The following is a 5,635-nucleotide window of genomic DNA, read 5'->3' as shown; positions in this document are numbered from 1 at the left end:
CAGCAAGGTGGGTATGTAAGAAGACTGAAGTAATAAGCCTAGAGGAATATTTTGTGGCACACTGATTCACATTTGAGATAAACTGGAGACAAACTTTATAGTAAACCTTCTTTGTAATGAGGACTCTCCCTTCAGAAGTTTTGTGAATATTGAACATGAAAATAAATATAAAAGTGAATTGAAAAGCAGAAGCAGGTGAGCCTGAATATAATGACATAATTTATAGTCCAAATTTTTTATAGCAGAATCAAATATTAGAGCTGGAAAGAAGTCTAGAAATCATCTAATCCAATCCTTTCATTCAACAGAATAAAATTGAGGTTCTGAGAACAGAGACTTAGTCAAGAATTCCCGATTTGTTAGTGGCATAGTCAGACCTTTCTCACATTACCATCTGGCTTGATACAAAGTCATGATACATATTCCCTACATATATACATGGCAAAAGAAATATGATGTATTGTTTCTTTGGGCAGGTATTTTTATGGTGAGATACTCATTTTGAAGTTCAGATATTTGCTCACTTTGGCAAACATCTTTGGGTACAACTACTAGCCGCCTACAGAAAGAAAACCACAGCTTTTGAATGAAGGCTTTGAGTAAAAGTTTAAGAAGAGGCAATAAATGGCAACTAGCAACTATAGCCTTAGATCAAAGAACAATCTTTACATGAGTACGGTGCAGTCACCACTACTGGTTGCAAAACCTTGGGAAAGACCATTAATAGCATAATCTTAGAAACAGGATGCGAATATAGTTTAATCACAAAACTCATTAGATCGTCCAAGCCCTATTGTGCCAAAATCACAGAGGATGCTAACTGAAATGGTGTTCTAGGAAATCCACAAGATTTAACTCTCTTAATTAAATTTCTTAGATTCTTATAGTACTGAGAATAACCAAATAACATTTCTTCTCTGCTACTTTCTCCTTAGGATACTGATGGAAAATTATGTTTATTTTTTTTTTAATGCTTACAGCACCTGGTATTCCTAGGTGGCCTCCCATTCAAGTACTAACCAGGCTCCACCCTGCTTAAGCTTCCAAGATCAGAAGAGATTCGGCACGTTCAGGGTGGCATAGCCTTAGACTGAAAAAGTATGTTTAGAGAACACTATTCCCTTAGTTCCTACACCTTTCTTCAGTTATTCAATAAAGTTCCCCAAATGCTTGACCATCTCACAATTAGCGTCAGCTCTAGAATCGGGTATTACTAATTAGAAACACACAAGCCTGAGAGACAGACAACTTAGATTCTACTCCGTGCTCTGCTACTGAATGGTTTTGTGGCTGTAGGTGTGTTGATTGACTTCCCTGGGCCTCAGGTTTTTCACTGTACAAAGAGGGCTTAGTGATACCTTCTAGCACTGGACAGACGATGGTACCAAATGTGGCCCATTTAAGAAGTTATTTCACTGAACCTCTAACTGGACGGGCCTTTCCTCAAAGAAGTGACAAGAGGCTTTCCATGCGGGAAGACAAGAGAAGCTTCCGCTCGGTCTACCAAGGAGCTAACCAGAGGCTAACCAGCAGCTCTCAGGCCACTGCCTGCTGAGCTACACTCCTCCGCCCGTCCCGTGGTCCCCTTTGGCCCTCTTCTGCTCACACTGAGCTGAAAACCGCAGCCCAGCGAGGAGATAAGGAAAACCACAAGAGAGAAATGGAAATGGGCTCCTCTGAAACAAAAAGCACCCACAAGGGTGCTCCTCAGGCGGCTGGGCCTCGCTCATAAACAGGAAGGGTCAGCTCGGTGGCAGTTCGAGTCGGGGTTTCGAGTTAAGGGGAGGTTTTATTTCCCCGGCGGCAACTATTTTAACGAAACATGCCGTAGGAACAGCAACCAGCGAGCCCTCATTAAGCAAGGGGGGAAGGGCGAGGGTGTTCTGAGACAGCGCCTCGGGCGGCCACGTGCCACGGCAGAGGGACTTTGGATAGTTTTTAAGGTAACCATTTGTCCTGAGTGTCTGGGAGTGGGAGAGAAGGAGCGAGCCTCGCGCCTAAGCTTCCCAAGCGCGCGCGGGGCGGCGGGGCGCGGCGCGGGCGAGGGCACTATATCTCCCGGCGGAGGAGCACACGGCAGCTCTCGCGGCACACGCCCCAAAACGCGCTCTGTAACCGGCTGCTTAGTTGGCGCTGCTGAGGTTACTTTCCCCGTTCAGTTTGACAAGGGCGCTCTGATAGGCCAGTGCGCCCCTGCAGTGGTTGGCCGGAAAGAGTCGAGCCTCCTGATTGGTCGCTCCGCACCTGCAATGCGTCAAGCCGGGGCTGGCGTGGAGGGCTCCGCGTGAGTGGTCGTGGCTGGCGAAGCAGCCCCGGGACTTCGGAGGGAGCGGCTCCTCCTGTGGCCGCCATCTTTACTAGTGGCAGCACGGACAGCCCCGGACGCCTAAGGGGGCTTTTCTCGGCGCTCTTGACCCGTAGAAAAAGGCTGTGCGACAGTTTTGTTTGGGGTTTCTATTCCCTTTTTTACTTTGCGGTGGTTTGTTTTGTTTTTGCTCAGGTCCTAGGGATGTGGGGGTTGAATTCGAGGGCTGGAGCAGGGCAGAGTGGCCACCCCGGAAGGAGGGGGTCTGACAAGAGTTTTAGCTGCCGCTTCAATAAAACCGCTTGCTTTGCGTTCTCTCGGCGTGCGCAGGGAGAGCGATTTGACTTTAAATTTTTAGAAGCAAAAGTGAGATTTGCTTCCTGGGCATCTTGCTCGAGCTGGAAAGCTATTCTGGAAAGCTCCTGCGAATACGTCATGGTTTTTGCTCTCGCTGTGCGCGGTCCCACCCGCACGGAATGCGTTTTTCGTTTGTTAGAACTGAAAAGCAAACAGCCGTCTTGGAAACTTTCTCGCCTCCAGAAACAGTGGCCTGCAGGGGCAAAACTGAGCTTGCCTGACAGACATGCTACGAGATGTTGGCTGAAAAACTTTTTGATCATATCAGTTCACTTGCCTTTTTAGGCAACTGTGATGTTTGTGTGTGCATCCGGTTTTCATTCGTTTCTGATGTCCACCCCCAGAAAAAAGAAAAAACCTTATCTTTAACTGTATCAAAAGTGGTCACCGTTTAGGATTCACCCTCCCTATAGGGAAGAAGGGTGCAAAGAATTAAAAAATATGTTCCCTGGATGATTTACAGATGGGGAAACGGGAAAAGCCATGGTTGCCTTGGTTTGGCGGGAGGCGATGTCTTTGTTGATTTTATCTGAGCTGTGTAGGTGCAAATTCGCTGGACTGTGGCTATCCAAAGGTGAATTCTGGCGCTACCTTAGTGCGAGTGTTGCCATGGCTACAGGGAGATGTAATTGGTGAATTGCAGAGCAGATAAACGCAGCAAGGCCAGGCCTCTCTGATTTATGAAGCCTTGGTAGGGATTGACTATCTTTATGCATCCTGGCTTTCACTTTGCTCATCGCTGTCCAAGATTTTTGTATCGGTCAAATCAGGCACACGTGGGCGTGTCGATTTCGGTATTGACTAATACAGGCGCTCCCTTGTGTAGATTTTCTGATTAGATGCTGGGTATAAGAGTATTATAGTCTTTGTACCATTTGCCTTCCTTTTAGATTTGTAAGTTATTGCTACTCTTACCTAATCTTACCAGTTTTGAATATTATTGATTTCTGCCTTTTTCCATAGGTAAACCAGCACTTTATCTTAGGGTGCCTTCAGCCTAAAACTAACACTCCATTTTACTGTGTCTCAACATAATGTCGGAGCACTGAGTTCATGGACTTTGCAAAAGAAAAAAAATGCAGTTTTTGCATAATCTCCATATAGCAACAACCACTTGTGCTTCTGTGGAAAACACAGTAATTCAGTGTTCTTTGGCAGCTGCAGTTCTAGGAGCCGGCCACTTTGGTTGCTCTGTGAGGTAGATAGAGCAAAGGACTAAATTTTCTAGAGCCTGTGTTTTTTCTCTAGTATGAAGAGAATCAAATCTAGCTCACAGAGTTCTTGTGAAGATTATATGAGCTGTGAATGTGCCAACTACTGACATAATGATACTTGGTTACTAAAGCGTTTATGGAGTACCCATAATTGTCTGACCTTGTGAGAGGAAGATTTTCCTTCAAGATTTTTTACTTTATGGGCAGAAGAGATGGACAAACTCAGATTTTTTTTATCCAAAATAAATCTTAAATGGCATAGTTTTTTTTTTTAATTTAAGCATAATATTAATATAGTTTTATTAGAAAATATTGCCACATTTGGTGTCTTTTAGGGTCACTAGCTCACCACAATTTGCCTTGGATTTTCCTGGTTTTAGGACTCAAAGGCCCATGTCCTAGAAAGCCCTTCTGTCCCAGGCAATGGAACAGTTGTTCACCCTTGGACTGTTTTCAGTGCCACAAGATGGGAGGATGAACAGAATGGCAAATGAAGATTCTTACTGTGTAGAGGTGAGTAGGGTTCACTGCAGCTGGAGGTTACCTGGCACAACAAGAAAATAGATGTCCTTGTATAAGATAAGTATGGGCTGACACCTGAAATTCAGCATATCCAGTCAAAGTGATAATTGTATCCATCTTTGTTCTTCCTTCTCTCAGTCCCCACATGGCTCTTTTAAAAAAAAAAATGTATGTATTTAAAATTTCCTTTTCTAATCTTTATTTCTGATAAAGGCTCTACCAAACTGTTATATTAGAGTGCAGAAGGTTTTTGTTTGTTTGGTTTTTTATGTCTTAGACCCCTTTGCCAATCTGATGAAGCTTAATGCTGTTATGGTTTGTTGCCCATATTCATAACTGTTCAGTTATGGTACAGTTCACTTAGAAGTTAGTGAAAATAAAGATGTTCTACTTCTCCATCTGGCTCGTGGACCCCTTGAATTCTCCGTGGAGTCCAGGTTGAGAACCTGTCCCTCCACTGCCCCACTGCAGTTTTCTTTCCACTGTTTCTTTCCATTCTTTCACCTTGACATTTCCACTGCCCCATCAGAGTTTAAGACCCTGTTGCTCTTTTCTTAACTGTTGTAAAAATCTTTATTGGTCTCCTATCCCTAGTTCCATCTTATGCCCAGCTGATGGAATAGTTTTTCTAAAGCACACTTCTGACTATATCATTGCCCTGCTCAAACCTCCCATGGCTTTCCCTGGCCCCTAGGATTAAATCCAGATTCCTTAGGAGTTCCTTCAAGACTCCCTTAATTTGACCTTTTCTGTCCTAATAACCTTTTGCATCTCCTAAATTTCAGCCACGTAAATAGTTCTTAAATCTCTGCTTTTCCTTCTCCATCCTTTATTCACATTGCTCTTTTGGTCTAGATTACTGATTTCCATCATCTCTCTGCCCAACAAAGTTCTTATATCGTTAAGTGCTTTCTTCAAATGCAAAGTCAGCTAAAATAACCTCTTCCTCCACTGGGCTCCCTTAGCACTTTATTTGACCTTCTTCTGTTACTACATTTTACTTTTATTAGTATTTGGTTACTGAATTTCGTAAATATTTATCAAGTCTCTTTTGCGAGTTTGCCTCTGTACTAGGGATCATAAGGATATAAAATGAAACAGATTTGGCCCTTGGTTTTTGAAAGGCTTATAATTTAGATTGGGAGATGTAAACCTAAGCGACAATTTTTTCAAAGTAGAAGAAATGACAAGTATTTTAGGAATCCAGAGGGAGAGCTCACTCTGCTAGAAGGATAAG

General features: G+C 43.5%; 1 long non-coding RNA gene across 4 annotated transcripts in view; it reads left to right on the top strand.

Annotated features, from left to right (window-relative positions):
- Positions 1 to 1,132: 1,132 nt before the first annotated feature.
- The window catches only part of LOC107196674, a 7,731-nt gene continuing 3,228 nt past the window's right edge, over positions 1,133 to 5,635 (top strand). Inside the window, exons 1-2 of one of the 4 annotated variants that reach the window (XR_001518104.2) lie at positions 1,133 to 1,943; positions 4,257 to 4,389. This is a non-coding gene — a long non-coding RNA (uncharacterized LOC107196674). Of the gene's footprint in view, positions 1,944 to 2,263; positions 2,451 to 4,211; positions 4,390 to 5,635 lie in introns of those variants that run through there. The other 3 variants (XR_001518105.2, XR_003044135.1, XR_003044134.1) reach the window with 3 other exon arrangements.

The sequence above is a fragment of the Pteropus alecto genome, unplaced genomic scaffold (assembly GCF_000325575.1).
Source record: "Pteropus alecto unplaced genomic scaffold, ASM32557v1 scaffold8, whole genome shotgun sequence".
NCBI classification, from domain to species: Eukaryota; Metazoa; Chordata; class Mammalia; order Chiroptera; family Pteropodidae; genus Pteropus; species Pteropus alecto.
Note: the sequence above shows the minus strand (reverse complement) of the source record. Positions and strands in the feature narration are given on the sequence as shown.